Source organism: Salvia hispanica, chromosome 6, assembly GCF_023119035.1.
Source record: "Salvia hispanica cultivar TCC Black 2014 chromosome 6, UniMelb_Shisp_WGS_1.0, whole genome shotgun sequence".
Lineage (NCBI taxonomy): Eukaryota > Viridiplantae > Streptophyta > Magnoliopsida > Lamiales > Lamiaceae > Salvia > Salvia hispanica.
The window spans coordinates 31046823-31062781 of record NC_062970.1 but is presented as its reverse complement, the minus strand read 5'-3'; positions in this window follow the sequence as shown (position 1 = coordinate 31062781).

Below are 15959 nucleotides of genomic sequence, written 5' to 3'. Positions count from 1 at the left end.
GGCCCGCACCATTTGATAAGTCAAAGCGAGTGCATAATTAATACCGTATGCTCATGCTAACCCATTGATTAAGAAAAAAATTTTATCAAGACCTCGTCTTTCAGGTAGATACAAGGCAAGTCTTGGTTAGATCCGTTCATCGCTGTACCACACCAATGTCATCTTATTTCGTAGGCTTAGAAATATGCGGGATGACATTGCAACCTTTCTCGTTGGATAGTCAAATTCCAACTAGGTTGTGAAATTCATCTTTTTCTTTGTTTAGAAGCGACCGTATTACCTTAAAGTGGACGACGCCCACAACTCAGGTCTACTAAAACAAAGACTTAGACTTTGTTAAGTTAACTTATACATTTAAACATGCATTAACATCTATTAAATGTAAAACATAACAACATTATGACAAAAAAATAATCTGTTTTATTTATTGGAAAATAAAATAAGAGTTTTACGATATTCAATCACTCGAAACGTGATTTCTAGTATACAAACTCTAAGAACAAGGGCTAAAATCGTTCGGTGAATGCTTTACATATATGGTATATAAATCTCTCGATTTTTTTATGTACAAATAATCATATATGATAGTAGACATAGTTGCATTATTTCGATTTACCTTGGTGTTTAGTTATGTTATAGAAGGATGGCAATGTGAAGTACATCGGGATAAAGCTTGGCCACATTGGGACACGAATGAGGTTTTCGGCAAGGAGTGCGCAGGTGGTGGAAAGGCACTCGATTCTGCGAGATCTGTGAAAATGTTGCCCTTTGTGAACGCGAATGAACAAGAGACCTTCACTCGAATTGTTGGGGCTAATTACCCTATGAGCTTTGAGGAGCTCTTTCACGATGAAGTTCTCCGAAGGTATGAATCATGATGTCGATTCGAAGCAATACCAATGTCCCCAATGTTCCCAATGTCCCAAATGCCCCCGATGTCCATAATGTCCCAAATGTGTCGATGTCCCCAATGTTCCCAACACCCCAAGGCAGGGAAGTAGGAAACGAAAGGAATCGACTCGATGGATAAATTGGTTGACTTGATGAAGCAAATGCATGAAGACACTAATGAACATCGAAGACATTGTCAACACGTGGTTATGAGTTTGATCTCGCACAAGCTGGGCGAGATTTTCAATCAACTTGGTGTTGTGTCGGGTCTCACTTTGAAGCACAAGTTCTTTGTTGGTCGGCTGGTTAAGGAACCTGAGTTGATGGATCTCTTCAAGGGGGCTTCACGAGATCGCACGCACGTAAGATGTGATGTTCCTCTTGGAGGAGGAAAGACTCATTGATTCTCTAGAAGTTAGTTCAAACTTTTTTGTGCAAGCAAGCCTTTTGTGTAATATATTTGGCAGATATTTCTTAACACATATTACATGCATTTTTGTTGTGGATCTTATATGCAGTGCTCACTGAAGCTCTTGCATTTAGATCAATGCATGTAATATTTGTGTAATAGATGTTCATGTCTTTGTTAACACATATTACATGCATTTTTGTTGTGGATCTTATCTGCAATGCTCACTTCAAGCACTTGCATTTGGATCAATGCATGGTTTATGTGTTCTGGTACTAGCTTTTGGTATTGTAGTGACAATGGATTTGTAATTGAACTTTTAGTTACATAATTTGTAGCAATATTGGTGCTTTAATTGCTTTTTGAGGCTTCAGTATAGGTCCTTCTTCTATAATTATATTCAAATCACATATCACAATTCACTGCTACACAAGCTCATATGCATCATCTATATTCGTGAATAATCAAAGCTAATTAAAGTTGTTCACATCAAAATCCCAAAGCGATTATACATATTATAATTTCATAGATTTAGTGTCCCTTTCAAATAAGGCACCATGACAATTAAGACAAAGTTCGCATACTACATCTACGCATCAAGTACACACTATTTAATAAACATAAGGGAAGTTTATGGATGTCATTTTCATATTCATCCATCCACGACAATGAAAGGTAAAATGTAGTCAAGTGGTCATCAAAAAGAAATTACTTACCGAACTAAGGTGCAATTTTGCGGTCCCTGGACACGTGATACCCACCTCACTTGGTGGACCTATGACGAGAGCCATGACGAGGCCGGGATGGACTCGCAACTTTCATTCAAAAGTCCAAGGAGGAGCCTAGGAGGACGGATGAGCCAAGTTGAGGATCGTCTGGCCAAGAACGAGGGCCGAGCGAGATTTCGACGCCGGGTCGGGCGTTTCACATGTCGCCCGACCGGGCGAAGCCTCGAGGACGGAAGGACGCCGGCCGAGCATTTCGCGCGCCCGGCTCGGTGGAAATTCGCCGGGAACAGGAAACGCCGGCCGGCGTTTTGGCTCGTGAAAACGCCGCCACGGCGATTATGCCGTTTTAGATTTTGTGGGCCAACTTTCTATTTTGGACCCTTAGTATAAAAACCTCTTGATGTTATTCCATTTCCTTAGATTTTTGCTGAATTAAAGTTTCTACCTAGAGAGTTTTTCCCCTTTTAGGATTGTATCCAATTCCTTCCTTGAAGGTTACTTGTTTCATCTTTGATCGATTCAAGTAGAGGTATGCATCAATGGAGTGTATCCATTGAGTAGTGGAAACCAAGGGGCGATAGAGCTAATGAAAGTTGCCTAGGGTTGTCTCCATCTTTGGTTAAGGTCCATGGTTGTAGCTCTCTTATCTCATCTTTATACACATGCTTTGCATTCCTAATCTTCCATCCATTCTTGTTTAGATTCAATTTTGTTGGTTGGATCTTTATTATCTTGAGTCTTGTGTTGATAAATTGAAAATCAATCTCACAAAAATAGTTAGATCAAGCATCATTCAATGGTAATCCTTGGGAAATGGATCATAAAATACATGGATCCACATCAACACGGGCTGCATGATGCGATCGAACTCCCTCTCCGGCGAGAACTTAGGCTGATTCATTTGAGCTCGATCCATACGGCGTGGTGGTTGATTATCCATATTCAGCTTCCATGGACACTCAAATGGGTGCTAAGGTGAGGGTGGAGCATTGTAAGAATGTTTATCGCCGTTCGATTCGTCGACAAACAGCTTGCGCTTAGTTTTTGGACCACGTTGAACACATGGTGAGTTCACTCGTCAGATCCACGGAGATGCGAAGATAGGGACCATGAAAATTGTCAACCACTCGGTAGTAGGTCCCATGATATGATGATCGTTGTCTCGTCATCCATGTCAATGTCCAATAATCCCCAAATAGTGGCGAATAGCGATTGTGGCTCGTCTCGTAGTAGTAAACACCGCTAAGGGGTTTTTCGAAATAATCATAGTAAATATACACACATGCATGCATTAGACCGCGGAGTCTTCTAATAATTTGATATTTCGCTCATCAAAATTGTAATATACTAAATTGTAGTGATTTAGCTTCGAGTTTCGACCGACAAGCTCATCGCCATCACCACGTTATCATGGACCATCCAACGCACACATGGGTCATTGTAATCTCATTGAAGAGAGATAGCGTGCTTTGAGTGCATCAGCCCGAGCTTGACATCATTGAAACAAAGTTCATTGCTTGTCCTTCTTTGATAATCGATTCGAGGGCTAGGTTAATGACGAGTTGGGGACCTCATTTCCAAGAGTCGGCAATTTTTGACACGACACGATAGCACGACACGAACCGCACAAAATTAATGGGTTCGGGTCGAGCATATCGGGTTTGTGTCCTTATCGGGTCGACCCATTAAGGACACGATAATTTCGTGTTGTGTTCGTGTCGGGCTTCGTGTTATCCGTTAATAATGCGTGTTTGTGTCATGTTCGTGTCGTGTTCGTGTTATCCGTTAACAAATAATATTTTAATTTTATTAATTCTTATTATTTTTAATTTTCAATACTTATTAAATGACTCTTATAATCTCATTTTTCAATACGCGTTGTTATCGGGGTCGGGTTGCCCAAAGTGGTTCGTGTCTTTAAATTTGGGTTGGGGCCGCCCTGTGGTTCGAGGGAAAGGGGGGTCGGGTTGTTTTTGGGGTTTTTCTTAAGGGGTCGTTTTCGTTTTGTTGTTATCGGCGTGTCTTATCAGTTCGCCCACAAAACACCCACCGCAAATTTCCCCCCCCAATTTCAAGCCCACTTTGACCTCTTTTGGGGAGAACATCCGATAAGGGGAACCCCCGAAAAGAGCCCAAATCCCCCCTTTCCGAAAAAAAAACTCAGGTGGAATGTTTGGGATGCAGGGTTTTAAGATTGCAAAGGGGTGGTACTTTGTTACGGGATGGGAGTTTGTTCGTGAAAATTTGCATAGCAAAATTTTAAAATTTTTCCGACAAAAAATTCCCCAGTGGGACCGGGGCTCTTTGAAGTCCAACGTAGACTTTTCCCCGATGTCCATGTTTGGAAGATCCAAATGTAATATATAACCCTTTAAAGGGAATTTGCACACAAATATTGCCCCCCCAAATTTTCCCCTTAAACTGAAGTACTTTCCCCTTTGGAAACCGAGCTTCAGATCATAAGGCCGGGTACTGGTTTGGAAAGCTCGGGTTAAAGCCACCCGGGGCCCGGGGCCGGGAGGGGCCTGTTTTTGGGAGGGGGAGCTAGAACCCAACTCGGGAAATTGACATAAACGATCACAAAACCCTTTTGTTGTGGTTCCCAAAAGCACATAAAAATTTTGGTAAGACATTTTTAATATGCAAAAATTCGAATCATACATGATATTATATAACATCTTCGTTTTATCCAAAAAGCTACCCAAAGGGTTTTTTGGGGGCAACATATTCGTATGGCGGCCCATGAATCTACAACTTCCCCACAAGGTTTTTAAACGTTCGAGATAACGTGGCTAAATCAAAATCTAAGATTTGGGGGTTTAACATGGATGACACCTTATTTTCGTGACAAAAAAGCCCTTGGGGGGTGTTGATGTACCTTCCAATTGGGGGAAATGGGCGGGTTTGGCCATGTCACATTCGAACGTTTGGGGTTGGGGGGTCTTGGACCCGGGGTTAGCCTTTTAAAGAAAATTTTGGTTTTAATAGTTTCCCCGTCCTGCCCCATAAAGGGGGCCCAAATTTTTTTGAGATGATATTTTTGGCCCTCTCTATTTTGTGTAATAGTTTGTGTTTTCTTTATGTATGCCCAAAAAGACTTGATTAAAAGCCCTTTTTTTAATGAATTTTAGGGATTGGGGTTTTGGGGATTCTATTAATCTATCTTTTTGCTTTATTTTCCCAAATTTCATTGATTTCCCTTATGAATCCCATGAATTGTTTTTTTTATCCTTAATATCTCACATTTATGCGATTGAAATAACATACTATACTCAAAGAGTTGAAATAAATCAACAGTCATCCAGCATAACAAATGACGAGAATATAACATCACACACAAAAGTTATTAAAAAGTTTAGAACAACAAAGTGCAGTTTTTATAAAACTATTCAACATATCTACTTATTAAAATCATCCCACATTGACTATGCCAAATCATCATCCCTTCTACATATTCCATGCGTTGCTAGGCTCGACATACGAAATGTATTCCAGATCCGCTCCATTGTTGACACAATTGTCATTGTCATTATCACCACTCGTTGATCTTCTATTGGATCCACTTCCATTTGGCTGCGAATGGTTGTGTAATAGAAAACAGGCGTGGATGAGGAGGGTCTGAACATCTATTGGATAGAAACTTTGAACTTTCGAAGTATTCCCCACCGCATTTTTGAGCACAGCAAACGCCCCTCTCAATCACATTTCTTGCCTTCGTGTGCCTCATGTTAAAAAAGCTCTACACGGGTTTGAGGAGCTGAAAGGAACCAGGGGCCCATTCTTTTAAATGGTATCTAACTCCCTTTGTATGGCGTCAAGAATCCTTCGCTATTTGCATACTCGTTATCACAAAGGTAATAATAACCTATACAAGTGTAGATGATCATAACAAAAATATTATACAAGATTATATTTTAAAAGATTGTGAAAATATTTACCTAACATACACATAAGCTTGCCTTGCTGGATAACCTTTTGGTACTTTTGAGGTCGTGTAGTCGACGATAAGGCCAATTTCATGCATCGGTTATGTGATAAGAAATCACCATTTACTGGGTCTACACATTGTTTAAGCTGTGTAAAGGAATTCGCCAGTCTGTGAAGAATCGAAGGCAAGTAATCTCGGAAGAAAAAAGGCGCAAAGGAGCGTGGATCGCTAGTTAAAAGGTTACTAAGGGGTCTGGTGCTGCTGGGCAAAAATACCATTCACACAAAAGATCCCCACTGGACCTACTTCCACGCATATAGGGGCTGGTGAGCATGCGCACACATCATATAGGACGATGAAGCTCTCAAATTGCCACACACACACACACACTTCTGGGAAAAATGGGAATTCTGTTGGACAGAAGGGTTTCATTCGAAAATTTGTGCAACACCGTACTCAAGGAGGGGGCGAAGATACACCACATGCACTGTTTTTGATTTCCGTCGAACTTCACTGCTAAGTCGATTGTCCGTTTTGCTACTTACTTTCTATCATGAATTTTATTTTTACGGGCCATGATGGTGCTGATTCTGGTGTTGATTTATGTTGATTTTATGTTTTGAGGAGTTTTGTTTTGAGGTTGATTGTTATTCTCTCGTGGTTGATGTTTTATGTAATTTGATCTCGGAATGCCATGAAGCCGATCTCGTGGCTGTTGTTGTTGATCCGTGGGAGAATCGGCGACCAGAAGCTATGGAGATGATTTGATCGAGAGTCTCAATGCTTGATCCTGGAGCGGATTTAGCATCCGGGCGCGGATCTCAACAGGAACCGAATTGCATGGATTCTCAATTTCTACTTTCAAGTTGCTTTACTTCATCTAGAGATAGAGATCTCGAGTTTTTTTTGTCAAGGTTTTCCTCGGCGTTCTTCCGACGTTCAATTGTTGTCGCCGCTGAAAGGCGAGCGTACTCTGGGCTTTCATCATATCAGCTTAAATTCCAATGATGTCATGTTTTTGTGTAGTTAGGCTTAGAAGTCAAGTTATTTGCAGTTTTTGGTCGTACGTTTATTTTTGGAAAAATGGTCCCCACCGTACGATCGAGTCTCGTCTAGCTAGATTAGGTGCAGCAATATTACCAGATCCAGGAAGTTGATTCGAGATGTTGATGATATGATGTCAAGTCGTTTACGTGGTTTGTTTACCAAGCTTTTAGATCTAGGATATAGTTAAATTTCTTTTCCTTTGTCTAGGCATGTTCTCAACTTCACGTTAAGTAAAGCAAGCAAGAACATACCACCCAAAGCCCTTTAAATGCATGATTTCGCATCCGTGCTCGTGGATCGGGCCTCATTTCCCTATACTAATTCTAGTATACGCTGGCCGAGGGTTTTGAAGTGATATTCGTGTGTCCAACGACTGAGATCTTTCATTGCCTGCAGAGTTTTTGCAGACCTTGTGATTCACTGGACTCGGAAGATTGATATTCTATTGTGCACTAGCTTGTTAAAAAATATCTCAAGATTGCTCATTACTGCTGTTTGGGATGGACGGCGTTTGTTTCAATTGCTGTGTTTAGATGGTTTTGGTATATAGTTTAATTTCTTTTGTTTCGTTGTTGTTGTTTCCAAATATTATGAACGCTGGCTCCCATTTCGGAAGTCATTAGTTCCTATCCGGGTCACGCCGATACTAGCGGTGTCAAGGAGTCTACATCCACTATCATCACCCGCATCGTGGTGCCAAGGATGTGTGAGATCCATTTCCATTCGAACGTGTTTATAAGGGAGCTGGTACTCATCGGGAGGAGAGACCCGAAGTCGTCTTATTTATAAACAGCATTTCGAGACTGAGGAAGAGGAAGACGTAGATATGGCACACAATTTGGAAGATCCCGATCCGAGATGTTCACTCACCGCGCATCCGGACGTGAGCCCGCCCATGCCATAGCCTCAACCGCCGCTCGAAGGTCTATTGATATCAAGACAACGTGCTAGGAGTTTTACCCACACCCGGGACGGCGGAACGAATGTCCTTACGAATTCCTAAACGAGCCTAAGATGCTATGCAAGATCCAAAAACAACTTACAGAACCAGGCGACCGAGACTACGCTTGCGTGGCAATCCCATTTGCCCTGCGGGGAAAGCAATACTGGCCGCCGAGGTTCCCACCGCACTCGATCAACACATGGAAGGATTTTCAAGTCGAATTCCGATTATTTTTTTTTCCCGTCCAATAAGACGAACGCGCCGAAGAAGCGAGATCCAGGAGTGCAAGCAAGAGGCGATGAGTCTCTCTTGTGCCTTAATGTCCCGTCTGCGTGGACTGTCGGATGCTTGTCCGAACCACAAGATGATCGAGTGCGTAGACTTACTATCTCGCTTTTACGAAGGTGCAAACCCCGAATCAAAAGATTTGATGAATTCCTTGAGCGGGGAAATTCTTGCCGCACAAGGCAAGTGAAGCCAGAGAAACTTTCGGGAGATTGATCGAGGCGAAGAAGTGCCTATGATACCCGCAGCAATATGGAGAAGTGGATCGGCCAATGCAAGGACAGAGCAAGATGATAAGAAAGTGGAGGCCGATAAGTTGGAGAAAGCACTGATGCAATTGAGAAGTACAACCCCTATGCCCCACAAGAGAATGAGAACCCCCGTGTCCAGGAAAGACAATCTCAACCATACGGTCAAACCCCGTGAAGGAGCAGTATCAGCCCAGCGAATTACGGGTTCGAATTCGGATGGAAGAATCGTGGAAGGCAAAAGTGGAGGCCCTATGGAGAACTCACCCACTTTAGATGGACCGACAACGATCCAAATCAACCACTCCACCGCAGATCACAAATTATTCACACCCTCCAGAGAGGCACCAACCTGTCAGTATAAATCGAGCAGCCAGCAAAGAATTTGGGATACATGACCAGATCATACTAATCGGGAAGCGTAAACTGTAACAATCCAGAGCTCCTATGCGCCACCACACCGTAGGAATAACCAAGGAAATTATCGAATTCCAACCTAACCATCAAGGGAATCAAGGATCCGGCAACCAAAAGACAATAACCACCAAGGGAATCAAGGGAATTATCGGCAAACCAAGGGCAACCAAGGTCAAAGGTCAAATTCAATCAATTCAACTCCCAAACTACAAAGGAGTCTCCTGGATGACATGGTCCGCCACTCCAGTGAATTCAGCAAAGAGCTTCATGCACAACATGGCCTAACAAATGACGTGGTACAACCCAAGAGCCCATTGAACACAAACATGGATATGATGACAAAGCAACTGTCTCATATAGCGATTTTCAATGAGATGTGGAAAATGAAGGAAAACTTCCCGCTGGGCGTCAAGCCACCTCGACCGAGTAAACATTAGTCGATCACTCGAGATCGTATGGGTTATGAATGAATGCACTACTGAGAACGATGAAGACACACCCGCACAGTAAGTAAGGAGAGCCAAGTGTTTCACAAGGACAGCCTCTGTAATTCAGGTTCATATTCGTGGATGACCTCCTAAGGAGATTTAGAATGATCTTACCGAGCAAACCGATCCATTTTTCCTAGATCTGAGCCCAGTTATGCAAAGGAGCTGAGAGAAATCACATAAACCCCACTGAGTTCCACAAATGCGGTGAAGCTGAATAAGCCGTTTCCATACCGAGGGGGAAGGCCAAGAAAATATGATGATATAGGAGCACTTCTCCTCATGGAAATTTTTCAGTAAACCGGAAATCAACTCCGCTTTCGCAGCTCCCGAAGATGCCTCGCTTTAGCAAGTCTGTATCAAGGAATTCATACTGGGAAGACAAAGCTGATTTAAAGATTGTGATCGGGTATAATGCATTCATTGTGATACAAAAGAGAATGATGCCTTCAAAATGCACAGCATCAAATGTATGTTCATGATTACCCATTTCTAGGGAGACAGTCAGCATTCCATGTGTGTCTTAAAGTTTATAAATGTTTTAAGTCTCCTTTCAATCTACAAGAAACCGATAAAGAGTTGGATGGTCGATACCAAGGTGGTAATCCAAGCAATGGATGACTTGCATTCGTCCCGAAGGTGTGCTAGAAAATGTCATGGCTAAGGTGCATGATTTCTTTCATATCCCGCCGATTTCTATGTTAACAAGATGAATGATAATGAGTCACAGTCTAGTGCGTGGCGTGCTCTTTTAGGGAGACCGTTCTACGTACCGCTAAGACCATTATCGACGTTTTGATGGAACGATTTATAACTGACTATATGGGGAAAAATATACATTTAGCATGATGAGGGAAATGAAAAGAAATTTTGTATGCTATAGATGTTAACTCCTCTTTGGTCCAAGAATAAATTTTGCATCAATTGACATGAACAATCGACAACTCGGAGTTGAGCCATTTAATCGACTGGTATATAGGGTAAGGTAAGTGCAATGAACACAATGAATTTGGATGCATGGAGGAACTGGGCAGGGCTTTCATCATGGAGTTTTGCAAAAATCCCAAGTCAATCAGATCAAGCGGACGCCCATGTGGCCGCTTGGAAAATTCTCCCGGACTGGGAAAGGAGACATTACCCGACTGCAAAAAATCCTCGCCTCTGTGGAGAACGCAATTGGACGACCTCTCCGATTTAGTAGAATCGCCCCGATCTCTCGTACGCACCACATCCTAAGAGGAAGTAAAAAGTGGGTTTCACCGGTGACTCACAACGGAAGCCGAATCCCAACATGGAGGAAGTTCTCAAGGAGTGTGCTGAAACGTTTCTGTGTGATCATCTACTCCATCCCTGGGATAAGGAGTGGGCTGCAATTCACCATATGGTGCCCAAAAGTCGAATACGTTGTCAAGAATGAAAAGAACGAATTGGTGCCCACTAGCCGGGGTGTGGATCGGGTGGAGGATGTGCATTGACTATAGGAAGCTGAATAGCTACCAAGGATCATTTTCCTTACTCCTTCATTTTCCTTCATCTACGTGACCAGAGGATCGGAAGACCACATTCACGTCTTGCACGTATGCATACCAAAGAATGCCGCTTGGGGTCGTGCACCACCGGACGTCTGGGCTGTGTATGATGAGTATCTTTTCGGATTTGCTTGAAGTATGCATTGAGATATTCATGGATGACTTTACCGTATAGCTGAGACTCATTCGACATTTGTTTTGCCAGCCTCTTAACCTAGTATTGAAAAGATGCCAGAGTAAGACTCCGGTCCCGAATTTCGAGAAATGCCACTTCATGGTGACTCGAAGGTATTGTCCCGGGGTCACGCTAGCCCCCTAGCAGGATACAAGTAGACAAGGCAAAAGTGACGTGATATCAAAGTTATCTTACCCTAAACCAAAAAGAAGCTGAGGCTTCCTGGTCACGAGATTTTATAGAGGTTTATTAGGATTTCGCAAGAATCGCAACCGCTCACCTATCTCGTTGCACAATGATGTGGGAATTCGTTTTGATGAGGGATGCAAGTAATAGTTTTCAATTACTCAAGGACAACCCGTGCGTCAGCACCAATAATCAGGGCGCCAGACTGGAACCATCTTTTCGAGATAATGTGTGACGCGATGATTTTGCTGTAAGAGCTGTCCTAGGTCAAAAGATAGATGGGAAAGGTTATGTGATCTACGCATCCAAGACTCTAAATCAAGCTCAAGAATTATGATACCACGGAGAAGCCGAATGTTGGTTGTCGTGGTAATTATTCGAAAGCTCCGACCCTATTTGTTTGGGTCGAGGGTTATTGTTTTCACAGATCACGCAACGATAAAGTACTTACTGGCAAAGAAGGAGTCTAAGCCAAGGTTAATCCGTTGGGTGTTGCTTTTGCAAGAGTTTGATTGGGAAGTGAGATACAAAAAACGAACAGAGAATAGAGTAGCCGATCACTTGAAGCGGAAATTTTCAAGGAGAAACGGAAGAGGCCATACCCGATGCTTTTCCTAAAGAGCATTTGTATTATCTAGGGAAAGTTAAGCCATTTTGAGAGAGTAGGTGAGTTCTATTAGGAGTTTGACAATCACACTTAAGAGAATTCTCTAGAAGATCCATCCTCAAGATTATCTTACCTCTCGTTCCTCGCTACGCCTATGGTCACTTGACGTCCAAAAGAGGTCACGGGAGAAGTCATCGCCTCGCTCTTTCCACGCTATCGCAGCAAAGATAGTATCGGCCTCGAGGGCACAAACACCCTTAATCGCTTGGTTTAAAGTTTACTTTGTTCTTTGCTAGTTATTTGCAAACACTCATCGTTGTTGCTTTTTTGAAGAATTGTTAATTTCCCCTTTTACTTTATGAAGTTTCTATTTGCATGTCATTTTTGGTTTGAGTTTGCTTTTTCCTTTGGGGAAGGATTTAGTCTTTGCTTTCAATTTCTAAGTTTCATTTCTTGTGGGGATTTGAAGTGTAGCTTTTAATCAAAGGTCCCGGAAGTTTTTTTTCCACTGTAAACCCACCTTGGGGGTTAAAAAGAAGTAAAATTTCTTTTACCTTTAACCAATTTCAAGCTTTTTTTAATCGAGGGATCTCGAGTTTAAATTTTGTGAATCAAGTTAACCGGTTGTTTGTGTTTATCAAAATTTCCCGCCCAATTTTGGGAAGAAAAAAACGTCAAAATCAATTTTAATTGGTCCACTTTTACTTTTTTAAATTACTTTTACTTTTTTTTTCCCTACTTTTTGGGTGTGGCTTGAATCCGAAAGCCCCCCCATCGAACCCTTTTTACCTAATTTTCCCTTTTTAACTTGTCCACTTTCCCTATGTCTCCCAACACACCTTGTCCCCCCTTCTAAGAACACTCCCCCTACGTTTATTTTTCCCCCTACTAAGGGCGGAGAGTACTACCTTTTTTTTCCGGTCTAGGTAAATCTCAACCCAACGCGGGAGTAACCAAACACCCGGGGAAAATCACCATTATCTAAACGTGTCCTCCTCGTGGGGTTCGAACCCACCTCCCCTCTAATCGGAAAAGTTTGAGGAAATTTGTTTAAGTCAGGGCTCGGTCGTCGGTTATCAAAACCCATTTTTCAAAACTCTTCCCCGATCGGTTGGGAAAACACTCTAATTTCACATACAACCCTGAAAGGGAAAAAAACCTTTTGTGCACTTCGGGGCCCAAATTCCCAAAAAAAATTTTGAGCCCAAAAATGAAAAAATTAAAAAAATAAGCAAAAAAAATTACTTTGGGGGATCCTTACTTTTGGAAGATGTGTCGGGTCAAGTGATCGGGCATTGCATTCCCGAATGGGAACAAAAAAAGAGTGTTAATCACCCCACCTTGGGGGTGGAGGTCACTTTGGGCCAAGGGAAAAAAAAGGGGAAAGTATTGGATAGTGGGTTCTATTGGCAGACGCTTAATAAGGATGCCTTCGAGTTTGTCGGTGTTGCGAAAGGTGCCAACGGAGACGGGGAATTTCAAGGAGGACGAGATGCCCCGAGTTCCGGTGATTATACTGCGAAATCTTCGGGCGTGTGGGGGATGGACTTCATGGGACCATTTCCATCATCCTATGGGAACACATATATATTGGTCGCCGAGTGGACTATGTGTCTAAATGGATAGAAGCCAAAGGCTGCTGACACCTGGAGAATGAAGAGGCAAACGAAAGTTTCGAAGGCCAATATCTTGATAACGACACGGGAGTTTCGAGCCATTGTCTCGGACCCGGGAACACATTTTTGTAATCGCACCATCGAGGCTCGATGAGGAAATATGGTGTGCACCATAGGGTATCTACTCCCTACCTGAGTCTAACGGCCAAGCGAATTTCTAATTGAGAGATCAAAGGCAATGCGGAGAAGGCAGTCAATCCCTCGAGGAAAAGGCTTGGAGTAAGAGGCTCGGTAATGCATTATGGAAGTTTCTAGTATTACTTTCAAGACTCCTATCGGAATGTATGCGCCTTATATAGGGCAGTTTTGGCAAAATGTGCAACTGCCCAGTGGGTATAGAGCACAAGGCGTGCGGGCTGAGTCCAAAGAGATGAGTGAAGCCCCGACTTGTGAAGAGGAAAGGAGATTCTGATTACAAGAGCGCTGGAGCAACTAATGGAGTCTTATGATGCTATATGTTATAAGGAAAGGACAAAGTTATGGCATGACAAGAATCCTCAGAGTCAGGAACTCCATGTGGGACGAAGGTGCTCCTTTTCCAATCCCGGCTCAAGCTTATGCCGGGAAAGTTAAAGTCTAAGTGGATCGGTCCATATACCATTATCGGCCTCGCGAGATAGACGATAGAGATCAGGAAGTGCCTCCTAACTTCATCCTTTCCTTGTTAATGGTCATAGAGTGAAAGTCTATAGGGATAATTACGAGAGTTGTATTAGTGGAGGAAGTGCCACTACGTACACCTGTATCACCTAGGCATTGAGACAAGGTAGTGTTCTCGATGAATCCACTGGGTCGGGTAAATTGGTTTCACATTTTTAAACCTGCAGCGAACCAGGGAATATCGGGAATACTCAAAAGTAGTGTGTAAATAGTTTAATTGCGTTGTGAAAATAAGTAAAAATCCAAAAAAAAGAGAAAATCTAAATCTTCCAAAAAATATTTTCGAAGCACCAGACTCCGTAGGAAAATCGTTTGTAATGAATTTTATCCTCGACCTAGGAGTCTGGCGTTTTCATTTTTTTTATAAATAAGTGTATCTGAAATTAAATTGATGGGGAAATTGGCTAGAAGGAAGGAAGTCCCAGAGAAGGAATTTTAAGGGGGAGGGGGGATGGAGAAAATTTGAATTTCAAAATTGGCCGATATTTATTGGAGGTGTACGGTTGCTTATGCGCACGCAGCCGCACCAAATCCTTTCACAAGAGTAACATGAGTTTCTCTCCAATAATCTCAAGCTTGACAAATGCCGATTCACTCCGCTTCTCTCTACGTTGTTTTTATCTCTCTCAAAATTCTGGGCAGCCACAACCGATTTCCAGTTTTCTTTGATTTGATTACGGTGATGGATCCAAACTCATACCACAAGGAGTTCAAGGCTAGGAGGTATATTGCGAGGATTGGGAAAGCAGAATCCAGGCCCATACGATGCGGTTCTTGGCGGAATTGGCGCGGTAATTGGAAAGCTTTATCAAGCGGAAGATGCCGCCATTAATTCAGGCTAACATAATGACATCCGCAGGCACGCTCGCACCCGCTGCATGATCCGCTGTTGATTCGACGGCTCAAACTATGATTTCTCACGCCGAAAGGCCTAAACTTCGACCCAGTACACCGGACTACGGTTTCCAATGACGGAAACACGCTCAGAGCACCAAGATCCCCAGGAAACAGGACTAAGAAAGGCGTCGGGTGAGCGACGGCGAACGGTAGAGTAGAATGATGGTAATGAGAATGTGGAGTCAGAGGGACAGAAAGTGAAAATCCTAACTCACGAGGGTGAGAAAGAAGGGAAACCCGGATCTGGGGAAGTTGTTTGAGAAACCCTATTAGGAAGAAATTGTCGAGGGAAACCCCGATGCAGGAGAAATTTGCGGGGAGAAACTGATGGAGATCGGGGATGAGACTGAAGGATTTTAGAGGGTCAACTACAGAGCTGATGGAGGGCCGGAGTGATGTGGAAATTTTGTTTATATTGAGGAGTTGATGGTGGATCAGATGGAAGCAGAAAGACACTGGGGAGACGAACCAGCAATCGGTAGGCAGTGAAGAAAGGCCAAGATACGATGTGGACTGGTGGATGACCCGGGATGAAGACGAACCAAGGATTGACGAAGAGCGAAGGGCGGAGACGCGGGAGAGTCTACTAGACGAAGGTGGACGACTTGGTCTATTCGAGAAAGAAGAGTTCCTTTGCCGAGGGACGGCCGGTTGATGAGGCGGAAGATAGCCGCTGGCCAAGAAAGTTAGCGACCCGGTCCAGCCTGATGGACCCTCCACTTCGTCAAGGAGGTTGAGGAGCCACTTTCCCCAGCGGCTTAGAAGTTCCCTCCACCGAGGAACGAGTGAGCATACTCCTAGGTCCGATTAGAACCGGAGAATGCGATGAGGAGTTTAACTATGGC